Genomic DNA, 16,853 nt, shown 5'->3' with positions numbered 1-16,853 from the left:
TGAGGGGGCAATCAGCACAGGTAGCACAATCTATAAAAGGTTTTCATGTTGAATACACTGTCATATATCTCCAGGCACTGGCTGCATGGTTTTCACCTATAGCTGATGAGGCCGCTGTGGCTGCCTGCTGCTGCCTGCCATGTCTCAGTAGAAGTGTGGGCCTAGGGTGGGGAGTGTACACTGTGACAAGAGACACAAACACACGGCAGACCGAGCCAGGAAAGGAAAGGGGAGGCAATGGAACACCTCCAGCACCCCTTCAAATCTCTGTCGGGCCCTAGCTGCAGTGTGGTTTGGAGCGGTGGGCCAGTGGCATGCTTTTGTTTTGATTTCTCGCCAAGGCTGGGGCTTGGACAAAAGCCATCACTCTGACTCACACATGTTGGATTTTGACTATCTTTCTTTTGCTAGCTCCTTTTCTTTTCTTTTTTCTTAGATGAAATTCCTCTTGTAGCTGTTCCAGATACAGCTCATAGATGAAATACCACTGTTATTGTCTCAAAGTTTCCTGGACCTGCTCAAGGTCATCATCCCATGAATGTTTTAAAAAAAATAGGGACTATTATAGATTTGAGCAACAGTGATGCAGGTAAAATACCCATAATAACACAAAGCTGCACTTGTTCTTTTTTTTTCATCAAATTTTTTAAAAAGAGGAATTGAAGAGAGCTAGGCCTGAGCCTCCCTACCCAGCTATGCAGGTTAGAACGTTGCATGCAGGCATGTTTGCACAACCCTGTTGTGTATGTTTTGTCTCTGTTCAAAACAAATATATTGCATTCCAACTCACATCATGTGAGAACAGTACTGTTACCATCCGTTTTGGTGTTATGTCCATAGTCTGTCCTGAAAACTGTTGCTTCATACTCTGTAGAGGGAAAGATATGGAGGCCAGATGAAGGAAAAACACTGCCTAGGCTATTGCCTATATACAAGGCTTTGTAGAAATATGACCCAAATACAAATGATTACAATACCACTGCTTCAGCGAGAGTGATATGTGATTTACTACATCAGTGGCATGAACAGAGATTCAATATAATAGTGTTGTATTTACTTCTGTGGGCATGAATATATCACCACAAATTATCATGTGATCTGAAACTCAAACGGAAAAAACTGACAGCGTGCAGAAATGGCACACCAGCCACCCAACTTCCCCTATTTCCCTGTGACAACCTTTTCAAACAATGCTAAAATGATGTCACTAATTTCTTCAGTTTGCATTGTTGGGAGTCTTCCACTTTCACTGTCGTCATCTCCCCTCTTGGGATCATTGATTCTCCTCTTGAAATATCCCATCCCAGATGACTCAGTGTTCTCCTCTGTCTGGCATTATGTTATGGCCTCACTCTTTCTCTGGTGGAGGGTGAGTGGGACTGCTTAGGCCAATTAATCAGTTTAATCAACCATAATCTATCTACGGATGAGCTTTTTGAATATGTATCGTCACTCGTCATTACAATTCTGTTGTACAAGTTGAACTTTTCTAATTGGTTTACTGTCAAGTGTCAAACTTAGACAAAGATTGACATCATTACCGGGAAGTAATGGGAAAATGAGCTATCTGTTTCAAATTCAAACCATGTACACACACGGTTATGCCTGGCCTGTGGACAAAGACCTGCGCATCGTACTAGGGACCCTGTATGTATAATTATTGGGAATTCCAAACACAATAACCCAGGGGTACGCACAATGCCGTCGAAGGTACGCCAAATAAAAATGTGATTCACATAAAAAAATATATATGTTTTTTAAAATTTGTTTGATAAAAAATAAAATCCCATTTTCAAAGGGTCCATTTATGTTTTCCAATGCGGCTATACATTTGGGTGAGGTTTTTTTCTCGCCTGAGTAACGTTAGCCTCGTTTCACTGCAAAAATAAAATGAAACCATCTAGTTACCTCTTACTTCATTTGCACACACTGTATACAGATTTTCTATTGTGTTATTGACTGTACGTTTGTTTATTCCATGTGTAACTCTGTGTTGTTGTTTTTGTCGCACTGCTTTGCTTTATCTTGGCCAGGTCGCAGTTGTAAATGAGAACTTGTTCTCAATTGGCCTACCTGGTAAAATAAAGGTGAAATGTAAAAAATTGTGTTCAGCGAAATAACAACACAATGTCAAATACAGGTAGCCTAGTCAAGTAATTAACATCCCATCACATTAACCGTTACTCTCTCGCAGGAATTACACTAACGGTCCGTATGTAGCCAAATGTAGCTGCTGCTCATTCTGTTTGCTTGAAAATTGATAAATGGTTAAAAATAAGTAAGACCCGCGTCCATAGAGACTCATACCAGCTCTACTGGTAATACTGCTACTACCAGTAGTACTACACCTGCACCTGTCGACGACACAAGTTGTTCTGCTTCCACGAGCACATCCAATGCTAGCATCAGTAATTCTACATTTGTTGTTAGCCCAGCTAGCATGGACACTGACAGTTGTGAATCTGATGCAGCCGAAGAGCTACTGCCAACCTTACTGGGGAAAGCACCAAGCTACTGCCCCCTTACCGGGGAAAGCACCGAACAACAGACAGGGACGTTGAACCATCGAAGAGGCGCAAATATGATGAGAACTAGATTGATTTGGGGTTCACTTATATTGGGAGTAGTGCCTTTCCTCAGCCACATTGTGTTATATGTGCAAAAGTATTATCTCACAACTCGATGAAACCTCTTGTGCAGACATTTAGAAACAAAACATGCCAATTTGAAAAACCAGACACAGGAGTTTTTTAAGAATTGAGATGACTTTCGAATAGTAATAAATGTATAAAAGCACCAGATACCATTAATAAGAAGGGGCTAGAAGCGTCTGAAATGGTGAGCTACCGAGTGGCTAGGACAGGCAAGCCCCATATACTATTGTGGAGGAATTAATTCTTCCTGCTGCTGCGGATATGGCTGGGACAATGCTGGGGGAAAATGCCAAAAAAACTATACAGACAATGACTTCATCAAACAACACTGTTTCACAACGCATCATTGACATGGCAGGAGATGTTTTGAAACAATTACAGCTTCGCATACAAGCCAGTGAATTCTATGTGTTACAGCTGGATGAGTCAACCGACATGGCGGGCCTGGTAAAGCTGGTATATATCCGTTACGTTTATGAGGGGTCAATTAAGGAAGACATCTTCTTCTGGAAACCAGGACAACAGGAGAGGATATTTTTAAAGTACTGGACAGCTTTGTGACATCAAATGGACTTTGGTGGTCAAGATGTGTTGGTATCTGTACTGATGGCGCAAAAGCCATGACAGGGAGACATAGTGGAGTGGTAATGAGTGTGCAAGCAGTTGCTCCCAATGCCACTTGGGTACACTGCAGCATCCACCGAGAGGCTTTTGCTGCCAAAGGAATGCCTGACAGTTTGAAATACGTTTTGGACACTACAGTGAAAATGCTTAACTTTGTTAAAGCAAGGCCCCTGAACTCTCGTGTATTTTCTGCACTATGCAATGATATGGGCAGCGACCATGTAACGCTTTTACAACATACAGAAGTGTGCTGGTTATCAAGGGGCAAACTATTGACACGTTTTTTAAAAATTGAGAGACGAGCTTAAAGTTTTCTTGACTGTCCTTCGTTTTCACTTGTCTGACCGCTTGCATGATGACGAGTTTTTCACACGTGTAACGGCGTTGGTAGTCGTGTTGTAGGAATGAGGCGCAGGAAGCAACGAGCACAGGGAGTGTTGTTTTTTAATAACACTTTGAGAGAAGAAAACAAAGTTCCCAAACACAGGGGAATAAATATAAGGTACGACAATGCCAAGCCGACACCAACTAGACAGTCGAATACAACAATTAATCCCGCACGACAAGGAGCAGGCCAGCTAAACTAAATAGCCCCTCTAATGGCTAATTAACCACTGGTTGTCTAAAATAAAAAAAGGGAAAAGCAAAATGGAATCGGTGGCAGCTAATAGGCCGGTGACGACGACCGCCGAGCGCCACCCGAGCAGGAGGGGGCGCCACCGTCGGTGGGAATCGTGACAGTACCCCCCTCCCGACACCAGCCTCGAGGTCGACCCGGAGGGCGAGGCGCAGGGCGATCCGGACGGAGGTGGTGGAAATCCCTCAACATGGATGGGTCCAGGACGTCCTCCGCCGGCACCCAGCACCTCTCCTCCGGGCCGTACCCCTCCCAGTCCACGAGGTACTGCAGGCCCCTCGCCCAGGGTCTTGAGTCCAGAATGGCCCGTATGCTGTACGCCGGGGACCCCCCGATGTCCAGAGGGGGCGGAGGGACCTCCGGCACCTCATCTTCATGAAGGGGACCAGCTACCACCGGCCTGAGGAGAGACACATGAAACGAGGGGTTAATACGGTAATAGGAAGGGAGTTGTAACCGATAACACACCTCGCTTATCCTCCTCAGGACTTTGAAGGGCCCCACACACTGCGGCCCCAGCTTCCGGCAGGGCACGCAGAGGGGCAGGTTCCGGGTCGAGAGCCATACCCTGTCTCCCGGTGCGAACACGGGCGCCTCACTGCGGTGGCGGTCAGCACTCCTCTTCTGCCGCGCACTGGCCTCCTTTAGTGAGTCCTGGACGGCTCTCCAGGTCTCCTTGGAGTGCTGGACCCAGTCCTCCACCGCAGGAGCCTCGGTCTGGCTCCGGTGCCATGGTGCCAGGACCAGCTGGTAACCTAACACACACTGAAAGGGTGATATGTTAGTAGAGGAGTGGTGAAGTGAGTTCTTGGCTAATTCAGCCCAGGGAATATACCTCGCCCACTCCCCTGGCCGGTCCTGGCAATACGACCTCAGGAACCTGCCCACCTCCTGGTTCACCCTCTCCGCCTGCCCATTGCTCTCGGGGTGATAACAGGAGGTCAAATTAACCGAGACCCCCAGCCGCTCCATAAACGCTCTCCAGACCCTGGATGTGAACTGGGAACCTCGATCAGAGACTATGTCCTCCGGGAGACGTGGGTAAATAGGGCCTCCGCAGTCTGCAGGGCCGTAGGGAGACCGGGCAATGGGAGGAGACGGCAGGACTTAGAGAACCGATCCACAACCACCAGAATCGCCGTGTTCCCCTGAGAGGGGGGAAGATCTGTCAAGAAGTCGATGGACAGGTGCGACCATGGTCGTTGTGGAACGGTGAGGGGCTGTAACTTCCCTCTCGGTAGATGCCTAGGAGCCTTACTCTGGGCACACACCGAACAGGAAGAGGCATAGGACCTCACGTCCTTAGCCAAGGTAGGCCACCAGTACTTCCCCCTTAGACTCCGCACTGTCCTCGCCTCACCAGGATGACCTGCAGTGGGTAGCGTGTGCGCCCACCGAATCAAACGATCACGAACACCGAGCGGCACATACATGCGCCCCACGGGCACCTGCGCAGGCGCAGGTTCCAACACCAATGCCCGCTCGATGTCCGCGTCCACCTCCCATACCACTGGTGCCACCAGCCTAGACGCTGGAATGATGGGAGTTGGATCGATGGGCCGGTCCTCCGTCATAGAGACGGGACAGCGCGTCGGCCTTAGTATTCAGGGAACCCGGTCTATAGGAGATGGTAAACCTAAACCGGGGCGAAGAACATGGCCCACCTCGCCTGATGTGGATTCAGTCTCCTCGCTGTCCGGATGTACTCCAGGTTTCGGTGGTCGGTCCAGATGAGAAAGGGGTGTTTAGCCCCCTCAAGCCAGTGCCGCCACACCCTCAGAGCTTTGACCACCGCTAGCAACTCCCTGTCCCCCACATCGTAGTTACGCTCCGCCGAACTGAGCTTCTTCAAAAAGAAAGCGCAGGGGCGGAGTTTCGATGGCGTACCCGAGCGCTGTGATAGCACGGCATCCACCCCAGCCTCGGATGCATCCACCTCCACTATGAACGCTAAAGACGGGTCCGGGAGCGCCAACACGGGTGCGTCGGTGAACAGCGTCTTCAACTTCTTGAAGGCTCCGTCCGCCTCCGTCGACCATTGCAAACGCACCGGCCCCCCCTTCAGCAGCGAGGTAATGGGAGCCGCTACCTGGCCAAAACCCCGGATAAACCTCCGGTAGTAATTAGCAAAGCCTAAGAACCGTTGCACTTCCTTCACCGTGGTTGGAGTCGGCCAATTACGCACGGCCTTAACGCGGTCACACTCCATCACCACCCCCGTGGTGGAAATACGATAACCCAGAAAGGAGACGGCTCGTTTGGAAAACTCACACTTCTCAGCCTTAACGTATAGGTCATGCTCCAGCAGTCTACCAAGCACCTTGCGCACCAGGGACACATGCGCAGAGCGGGTGGCTGAATATATCAGAATGTCATCGATATAGACAACCACACCCTGCCCGTGCAGGTCCCTGAGAATTTCGTCAACAAAGGATTGAAAGACGGCTGGAGCATTTTTCAACCCATACGGCATGACGAGGTACTCATAATGGCCTGATGTGGTACTAAAGGCGGTTTTTCACTCGTCTCCCTTCTTGATACGCACCAGATTATACGCGCTCCTAAGATCCAGTTTTGTGAAGAACTTTGCTCCGTGAAGTGATTCCACCGCCGTAGCGATGAGAGGTAGTGGGTAACTAAACCCCACCGTGATAGCGTTTAGACCTCGGTAATCAATGCACGGACGCAGACCTCCCTCCTTTTTCTTCACAAAAAAGAAACTCGAGGAAGCGGGTGAGATGGAGGGCCGAATGTACCCCTGTCCCAGGGATTCCGTGACAAATGTCTCCATAGCCGCCATCTCCTCCTGTGACAAGGGGTACACGTGACTCCTGGGAAGCGCAGCGTTAACCTGGAGATCTATCGCACAATCCCCCTGTCGATGAGGTGGTAATTTAGTCGCCCTCTTTTTACAAAAAGCGATCGCCAAATCGGCGTATTCAGGGGGAATGCGCACGGTGGACACCTGGTCTGGACTTTCCACCGACGTGGCACCTATGGAAACTCCTAGACACCTCCCTGAACACTCCTCTGACCACCCCTGGAGAACCCCCTGTTTCCACGAAATACGGGGATTGTGACCAGCTAGCCAGGGGACCCCCAGCACCACCGGAAACGCAGGCGAATCAATAAGGAAAAAACTAATGCGTTCCATATGATTCCCCTGCGTTACCATGTCCAGTGGCACCGTAGACTCCCTGACTAGCCCTGACCCTAATGGTCGGCTATCTAGGGAGTGCACGGGGAAAGGGGAATCTACCGGCACCCGCGGAATGCCCAGCTTAATGGCAAGTCCACGGTCCATAACATTCCCAGCTGCGCCTGAATCGACTAGCGCCCTATGCTGGGAAGAGGGGAAAAAAATTGTAAACAAAACAGGTAAAAACACATGACCAACAGGGGGTTCTGGGTGAATCTGGTGCTGACTCACCTGAGGTGACCGAGAAGTGTTCTGCCTGCCATCTCGACTCCCAGACTGGCACCTCCAGCACCGGTCGGCCGTGTGTCCTCTCCGACCAAAGCTGGTGCAGGAGGAGCCAGCTCCTCCGGTGCCCCTTGGCACGGCCCCCCCCACCTCCATAGGGGTAAGGGCGGGGGTGCACTGGGGTGGAACGGGCAGGACCCTCTCCGAACGCCCGCGGGCAGCCAGCAAATTGTCCAGACGTATGGACATATCTATCAGCTCGTCCAGGGACAGAGCTATGTCCCGACAGGCCAGCTCCCTGCGGACGTCCGCCCGGAGACTGCAGCGGTAGTGGTCTATGAGGGCCCTGTCGTTCCACCCCGCCCCAGCAGCCAAGGTCCTGAACTCCAGCGCGAAGTCCTGAGCACTCCTCGTCTCCTGCCTGAGGTGGAACAGCCGTTCACCCGCCGCTCTTCCTTCCGGAGGGTGATCGAACACGGCCCGAAAGCGGCGGGTGAACTCTGGGTAGTGGTCCCTCGCCGAGTCTGGACCGTTCCAGACTGCATTAGCCCACTCCAGAGCTCGGCCCGTCAGGCAGGAAACGAGGGCACTCACGCTCTCCTCCCCCGTGGGAGCAGGTCTGACGGTGGCCAGGTACAGCTCAAGCTGGAGCAAAAACCCCTGGCACCCAGCCGCCGCCCCATCGTACTCCCTCGGGAGCGCCAAACGAAGCGCGCCAGAGCCAGACGTCATGGGAGGCGAAGATGGCTGTATCGGGGGAGGTGGAGGTGGAGAGAGGATACCACTTCTCTCCCATCGGTCCATCCTCTCCATCATCTGGTCCATTGCCGATCCGATGCGATGTAGGACTGTCGTGTGGTGGAGCACGCGTTCCTCCATCGAGGGCAGAGGAGTGCCCGCTGCTTCCGCTGATTCCATGCCTTTATCACGGTGCGGGATTCTGTAACGGCGTTGGTAGTCGTGTTGTAGGAATGAGGCGCAGGAAGCAACGAGCACAGGGAGTGTTGTTTTTTTAATAACACTTTGAGAGAAGAAAACAAAGTTCCCAAACACAGGGGAATAAATATAAGGTACGACAATGCCAAGCCGACACCAACTAGACAGTCGAATACAACAATTAATCCCGCACGACAAGGAGCAGGCCAGCTAAACTAAATAGCCCCTCTAATGGCTAATTGACCACAGGTGTCTAAAATAAAAAAAGGGAAAAGCAAAAGGGAATCAGTGGCAGCTAATAGGCCGGTGACGACGACCGCCGAGCGCCACTCGAGCAGGAGGGGGTGCCACCGTCGGTGGGAATCGTGACAACACGGCTGGCCTGTCTGGGTGATGTTTTTTCTCACCTGAACGATCTGAATCTAGGATTACAGGGACTCTCCGCAACTATATTCAATGTGCGGGACAAAATTGAGGCTATGATTAAGAAGTTGGAGCCCTTCTCCTTCTGCATTAACAAGGACAACACACAGGTCTTTCCATCATTGTATGATTTTTTTGGTGTGCAAATGAACTCAAGCTTACGGACAATGTCAAATATAATGTAGCGAAGCACCTGAGTGAGTTGGGTGCGCAATTACACAGGTACTTTCCCAAAACTGATGACACAAACAACTGCATTTGTTATCCCTTTCATGCCCTGCCTCCAGTCCACTTACCGATATCTGAACAAGAGAGCCTCATCGAAATTGCAACAAGCGGTTCTGTGAAAATGTAATTTAATCAGAAGCCACTGCCAGATTTCTGGATAGGGCTGCACAGTATCCTGCCTTCGCAAATCGTGCTGTTAAGACACTGATGTCCTTTGCAACCATGTACCTATGTGAGAGTGGATTCTCGGCCCTCACTAGCATGGAAACTAAATACAGGCACAGACTGTGTGTGGAAAATGATTTAAGACTGAGACTCTCTCCAATACAACCCGACATTGCAGAGTTATGTGCATCCTTTCAAGCACACCCTTGTCATTAACCTGTGGTGAGATGCACAATTTTCAATGAACAAATAAGGTTTAATATGTAAGATGGTTAAATAAGGAGCAAAATTATTTATTATTATTATATTATTATTTGTCCTAAAAGAGTGGTTATTGGTCCTAAAAGAGCTCTTTGTCACTTCCCACGAGCCGGGTTGTGACAAAAACTCACACTCATTCTTATGTTTAATAAATGTATCATATAGTGTGTGTGGCAGGCTTACAATGACGGCAAAAAACAACATTTGAGAGTGCGCTGACCCTGGTGCTAGAGGGGTACGCAGCTGGAGGTTGAATGTTTGAAGAGGTACAGGACTATAAAAACTTTGGGAACCACTGCAGTACAGTATATTTTAGTTCCATTCTCTCCCTGCTGGCTCTTGAAAAACCCTGGTGAGTCAACATCCTCTCTCCTCATGGACAAACACTGGATGAAGCTGCTGGAACACACAACACAGGGCTACTGACGCACAGTGCAGCCGCGGCTGTTTTCACAGTCAGTACATCCATGTCTGAGCCTCTGCTTGTTGGGTTGATTTACACATGCCTGAAATGGTAGAAGATTATTGGCACCCTTGATAAAGATTAGCAAAAAAGACTGTATGAAATAAATAATACATATAATGAACTATGTTGTATGTTAAACAAAACATCTGAGAATTATATTATTTTATACTAATACAATTGCTCAGAGAAAGAGATTTTTTTTAACAAGTAATACATATATATTTTTCTCTCAAAAAGATGAAAGGGGTGAAAATTATTGGCACCCCTGTTTTCAATACCTTTCAGTACCTTACCTTGTGAGGAGAACGGCACTGAGTCTTTTTCTACATTTTTTTTATGAGATTGGAGAACACATTGGGAGGGATCTTAGACCATTCATATATACAGAATCTTTCCAGGTCCTTGATATCCTTTGTCTGCGCTTATGGACTGCCCTCTTCAATTCAAACCACAGGTTTTCAATGGGGTTAAAGTCCGGAGACTGAGATGGCCATTGCGCAATGTTGATTTTGTGGTCAATTAACCATTTCTTAGTGGATTTTGACGTGTGCTTGGGGTTATTGTCTTGCTGGAAGATCCACTTGCGGCTAAGTTTCAGCCTCCTGGCAGAGGCAGGTTTTTGGTAGAAATGTCTTGGTACTGGGTATAGTTCATGATGCCGTTGACCTTATGAAGGGCCCCAGGACTAGTAGAAGCAGAATAGCGCCGTAATATCAACGATCCACCACCATATTTTACAGTAGTTATGGGGTTATTATTTCTTTATGCATCCTTATTTCGATGCCAAACCCACCACTGGTGTGCCGTGGCCAAAGGGTTGTATACTGAACAAAAATATAAACACAACATGCAACAATTTCAAAGATTTTTCTGAGTTACAGTTCATAGAAGGAAATCAATCAAATGAAATAAATTCATTAGGCCCTAATCTATGGGTTTCACATGACTGGGCAGGATTACAGCCATGGATGGGCCTGGGAGGGCATAGGCCCACCCACTGGGGAGCCAGGCAAAGCTAATTACAATGGGTTTTTCCCCACAAAAGGGCTTTATTACAGACAGAAATACTCCTGAGCACCCCCCCTCTCCCTCCTCAGATGATCCCGCAGGTGAAGAAGCCGGATGTGTTGGTCCTGGGCTGGCGTGGTTACACGTGATCTGCGGTTGTGAGGCCGGTTGGATGTACTGCCAAATTTTCTAAAACAACGTTGGAAGCGGCTTATGGTAGATAAATTAACATTCAACTCTCTGGCAATAGCTCTGGTGAACATTCCTGCAGTCAGCATGCCAATTGCACGCTCCCTGAAAAAACATTGTGTTGTGTGACAAAACTGCACATTTTAGAGTGGCCTTTTATTGTCCCCAGCACAAAGTGCACCTGTGTAATGATCATGCTGTTTAATCAGCTTCTTGATATTCCACACCTGTCAGGTGGATGGATTGGCAAATGAGAAAGGCTCATTGACAGGGATGCAAACAAATTTGTGCATAAAATATGAGAGAAATAAGCTTTTTGTGTGTATGGATATTTCAGGGATCTTTTATTTCAGCTCATGAAACATGGGACCAACACTTTACATGTTGTGTTTTATATTTTGTTCAGTATATTTTCATGTCATCCATGTCATCCAACAAATGCTAAACTGCATGACACAAAAATAGAGCTGTTTTTTGCTCATCTTTATCAAGGGTGCCAAAAATGTTGGACCTGACTCTATGTATGTCCTGTACTGTACAGTAAGACTGTTTCCCCTCCACTTTTTTACTTCTTCAACATCCCAGAACACTTTGAGTTCCAGAACGGTCTGAACCCAACCATTTCCCTTCTCTCTGGAGACAGGAAACGGTTACTGTTACCACTTCCCTACTTCTGCTTCTAACCCAGCAGAGACGTCCTCTTTGAGAAGGGCTTAAGTACAGCCAGGCAGCTGTCCCCCAGATCTCAATAGGGGTCGGGGCCCCCGCTTTGTTGCTGGGTTGAGACAAGCTAGGATAAAGCATAGTGAAACTCTTAGTAACAATGCCACAATAACTGCAATAACAATGTGTTCTTATATTGTTGAATTGCCATTGTCTTTGGATTTCCATATTGGACTAATATCCAGTAATAATTATTGGCTATCTTGGATTTTAACATAATCCCCTCTGTACATTTAGGAATTTCCCAAACTTGCAGAGTGAATCCAGCTCTGGCGAAGATCCTTGAGTCATTTCCTGCTATTGTGTGTGAGGAGAACATTCTTGCAGTGGGAGAGAGGGAAAGTTGAAATGTGTCCTTTTTACATCATAGCACACTGTCCTCACAACTGTTGGAAAAGCATTATGTAAAACATCTCCCTGGTTACTTATGGCCATAGAGAGCAATAGTAATGGTGTCTTTTTGGAGACATTACTGCCGCCATGACTCGTTGGTCAAAGCCTATGGTGAAGTTAATTGGTTTTTGGAGGGTTTTGGAATGCAAGCCATAAATAAGGTCTGAGGTAAACACAGGCTTAGGAGATCTTATACGTTTTGTTCTATGAGATCATATTCATCAGCTCTTATGAGTGAATTTTGAAGCATTTACGTAATCAAAACAAGCACATAAAACACATCAAGGATTCATAATTCATTAAGGTCAGGTTTAAAAAAAATACATATATATTTCCCCATTAATTTCCCTCATAGGAATGCCTGAAGAAACCAGAGGTAACTAATTTCCGTTTTTTAGGACTACAAGCTGGCGAGCTCTATTGGCTACACCAGTTTAAAATCTAGACTTTGACCTGATTTAGCTAAATATTTTCCTGAAACGTTTCACCAGGTGCAAACTCAGTGGAGTACATATTAAAACAAATAACGGAGTCAGTTCACACAAGATTAGATTAAACATTGACTTCTTCAATTGAGTTGTTGGAAGCCGTTATTGCAACAACATTTTCCTTCTATACTGAATTATATTTTGTTCACTGTTTCACACCCCTTTAATGAATGAGAGAGAGGAGAAAAAGAGAGCGAGACAGATTAGAGCGATGACGAGGGAGAACATTGGCAGCTGTGCTCCACAGAATCCATAACTGTTTCTGAGAGCAAACATTGTAAAACCATTTAAAAAAGAGGAACCCCATTCATAAACAGAAAACTAGATCTGAAACCCATCGCTCACCAGCTGTACCTCTGTAAATCTAAAATGAATTACACTTCCTGTCAGAGGGAATCTTAGACATAGAAATACAATTCTAGTGCTGAGCAATAAGTGCTTTTTGAGGTCAGTTCTGTTTTGGTTCGATTATTAAAAAAGAATCACGTTTTTTATTGCAATTTCGATTATTTTTGTAAACATTAAATGCACTATGCATTATGTGGGTTGAATTCTGAAACAACACAGAATACAACAATGAATAAAAGTCCCATGATGGTAGTGACTGTCCATTACTGCTTATCACTTATAAAATGTATTCACATTACTTAACTTTAATAAAATATTGAAGTTGTTTATATTAGACTGCATTTGTTTATTTTATCACTTTATTATTTCATTCAAGTCATCATCTCATCTCTAAAGAGCTGCTGCCTATGCTGTCACTATTTTGTAGTTCTTCAAAGTAAATAAGGCTTAACTTTATGACTGCTAAATACCAACTTTCAATGACTTAGATCATGTATTTTCAGGTAGAGATACTTCGCGAAGCAACAGCTGTAATCTATATCACCTCACGATTGCACATTCTTCTGTCTCTTCCATAGCAGGCATAAAAGAAATGCAAGTAGATGCCTGATGGATTATGGTCATTGTGGTTATTTACCACGTTTTATGTGCTAAACTATGTAGAATATTGGCCTGTTGGAAACTACAACTCCCTACTACATCGCACAGTTAAGGATGGATCTGATTTATCTCTAGAGAAACTGTGCAATGTGTGAATTGGGCTCACAGAAGAAAATGAAAATAAAAATACCTGTGGATGTATTTCAGGGCCTACCTTAAAACTCAGTGCCTCTTTGCTTGACATCATGGGAAAATCAAAAGCAATCAGCCAAGACCTCAGAAAAAAAATTGTAGACCTCCACCAGTCTGGTTCATCCTTGGGAGCCATTTCCAAACGCCTGAAGGTACCACGTTCATCTGTACAAACAATAGTACGCAAGTATAAACACCATGGGACCACCCGTTCTGTCTCCTAGAGATGAGCGTACTTTGATGCGAAAAGTGCAAATCAATCCCCGAACAACAGCAAAGTCCTATATCGACATAACCTGAAAGGCCGCTCAGCAAGGAAACAGGTACCAAAGTATCTACATCCCTAGTAAAACTAGTCCTATATCAACATAAGCCAGACTATGGTTTGCAACTGCACATGGGAGAAATGTCCTCTGTAGCAGAAAGAACAGTCTATGACTAGGGTGGCTGGAATCTTTGGCAATTTTTAGGGCCTTTCTCTCAAACCGCCTGGTATAGAGGTCCTGAATGGCAGGAAGCCTGGCACCAGGGATGTACTGGGCCGTACGCACTACTCTCTGTAGTGCCTTGCGGTTGGAGGCTGAGCAGTTGCCATACCAGGCGGTGATGCAACCCGTCAGGATTAGCATTGAAAATGTGACCAGCAGTCAGGAAATAAAGTAATAAAGTGGCTGTAGATAATGTGAAAAACGTTTAAAGTAATAGAATGAGAGTAACAGTTATGCTATGTGTTTGCTAAATAGTTATCTGAAATTCATAATGATTGTGTTTATTTCCAAGTTTGATGGCAAATTTTACTGCTAACATTCACTTCCAGTCATTTTCGCTTGCATTGTTAGTTCCATTGTTTAGAATTGTTCCGCATTCAGGAAAAGACATATTAGAATCCTCTTGTCCTAACCTGTATATTTTCGACTTAGCTTTTACTTCCTGCTTATACTTCCTGCTCTGCTCCTATGGGTATGGCTGCCAGTCCACCCATTACGCCATCATTTAAAAAAAAATATATATATCTTTATTTCACCTTCATTGACTTGAATGGGGAGGCCAATTTTATGGATTCTATTTCTATGATCTTAGATGTACTGGTAAATCAAAGTAAAACATTTACTCTGACCCCATCTTACAGTCCGGTGTTAAAATGTGTCACATAGAACAGATTAATTCACCACTAGCAGCTACCAGACACGGTCTAGTTGGTGGTTGTTACTTAAAGTCCCCAGGGCCGTTACAGAGTTAGGCAAGACTGCCTTTTCCCATTGTACACTAGAGGCATGGAATAGTCTGCCAAGTGTGCTTCAACTAGTGCCCATTAGTGAGTTTAAAACTGGCCCAAAACTCTGTTCAGGAGGAGTGTAAATGCTTCCTGTTTTAAATGTTGTATTGACTGCTGCTGCTTTTTAGGCCAGGTCGAACTTGCAAAAGAGACCCTGTGTCTCAATGTTTTTTTCCCCCAGGTTAAATAACGGTTAAATAAAAATACAATAAAAAAATGATCTCCCTCAAATCAAATGTTATTGGTTGAATACACATATTTAGCAGATGTTATTGGGGGTGTAGCGAAACGCTTGCAAAATCCCTCTATAAAGAGTGGATTCAGAGAGTTTTGCTTGCAGCTGTTGTAGTTTTTCTAGATGGTAATCTCAAAGATCAGCAGAACACTACAGCCTGGTGAACCGTTCAGCAGTAGTATAGGGAAATAGAGGCATATTCAAATAGAGACACATTCACACCTGTCACTCACTTGGGTGGGGAAATTATGTGTGTGCATCCGTATGTGTGTGTATGAACTCTTTGAACTTGCATCATGTTTGAGCTCACCACTTGAATAACAGCTACCAACCAGTTACTTACATACATATCTTTCTGTGGGATTTGCTGAGAATTTCAGGCTTCCCTGCATGTTGTAACAACTCTAAATCCTGATATAGATTATCCACTCTTTATCACTGCACTCAAAAAGTATTAATATCCACCATTGGTGTTATCTTTCCATTGAATATGAAAAATATATATTTTGCCATTTGCTTAGTACAACGAATACCATGTCTCCGCACTTTGTTTCAGGGAGCAGCCTCAAAACTGTGAACACCAATGCCAGCCTGTGAGTGTGGAAACTATGACCAGCAGAGGAAGGATAGGGGTCTGTAGCAGCAGCCACAGTGAGCCTCTGTAGGGTGACAATAGAATAGGCTCTTGAGTATCAGTACCTCTGGAAAACAAGAAAACCCGCTGTCAAAACATAATTTACTACATTAGACCTCAGCATGACATGGCACTACATCAGATCCTAAAGATTGACTGAGAGGATATTCATAATGGTGGAGAAGAATATACCTCAACATTGCTACACAAGAGAAGAATAGTGGGTGGGTCTACTCTATAGTCACTGGGCCTATTTGGATGTTGTGTGGATTGTCCCAAACATTCACAGTACAAACTATAGCGGCAGTATGGACAATGGACTACGTACAGGTAATGACTGTAATATGACAACTGAATAACTAGTCTTTTGAGTAAACTAGGGCAGTTCTTTTACACAAGAGAAGAATAGTGGGTGGGTCTAGGAAGAAGCACAAGTGTCCCATCTAGCCATGCACTTGTCCTGTTGCATCTGTTTGGCATTCCTGTCCTACCCCCCCATTCCAGCCATCCCTGACACAAACACACACACCAACCAAAACACCCATTAAATCCAGTCAAGTTTTAGACAAAAATAGTGTTTATACACTATAGATCAATTTTCACTATTATATCAAGCAGTGATAATCTACAGTACTTGCATTTCCCTCAATTATCTCAGGTTAATTGTTTAAAAAGACACCAGTAGTACAGAGGAATAGTGAGCAAAACACTTTTTATTTTAAGGTTGCAAGATCGAATCTCCGAGCTGACAAGGTAAAAATCTGTTGTTCTGCCCCTGAACAAGGCAGTTGACCCAAATGTTCCTAGGCTGTCATTGAAAATAAGATTTTTTCTTAACTGACTTGCCTAGTTAAATAAAGGTAAAAAAAATTTGTCTGGTTAACTGTTAACAGCTCATCTCAGGATGTAATACTCTGTCACACCACACACAGGAAGGGCCTGAGAAAGA

The sequence above is a fragment of the Salmo trutta genome, chromosome 28 (genome assembly GCF_901001165.1).
Source record: "Salmo trutta chromosome 28, fSalTru1.1, whole genome shotgun sequence".
NCBI lineage: Eukaryota > Metazoa > Chordata > Actinopteri > Salmoniformes > Salmonidae > Salmo > Salmo trutta.
Note: the sequence above shows the minus strand (reverse complement) of the source record.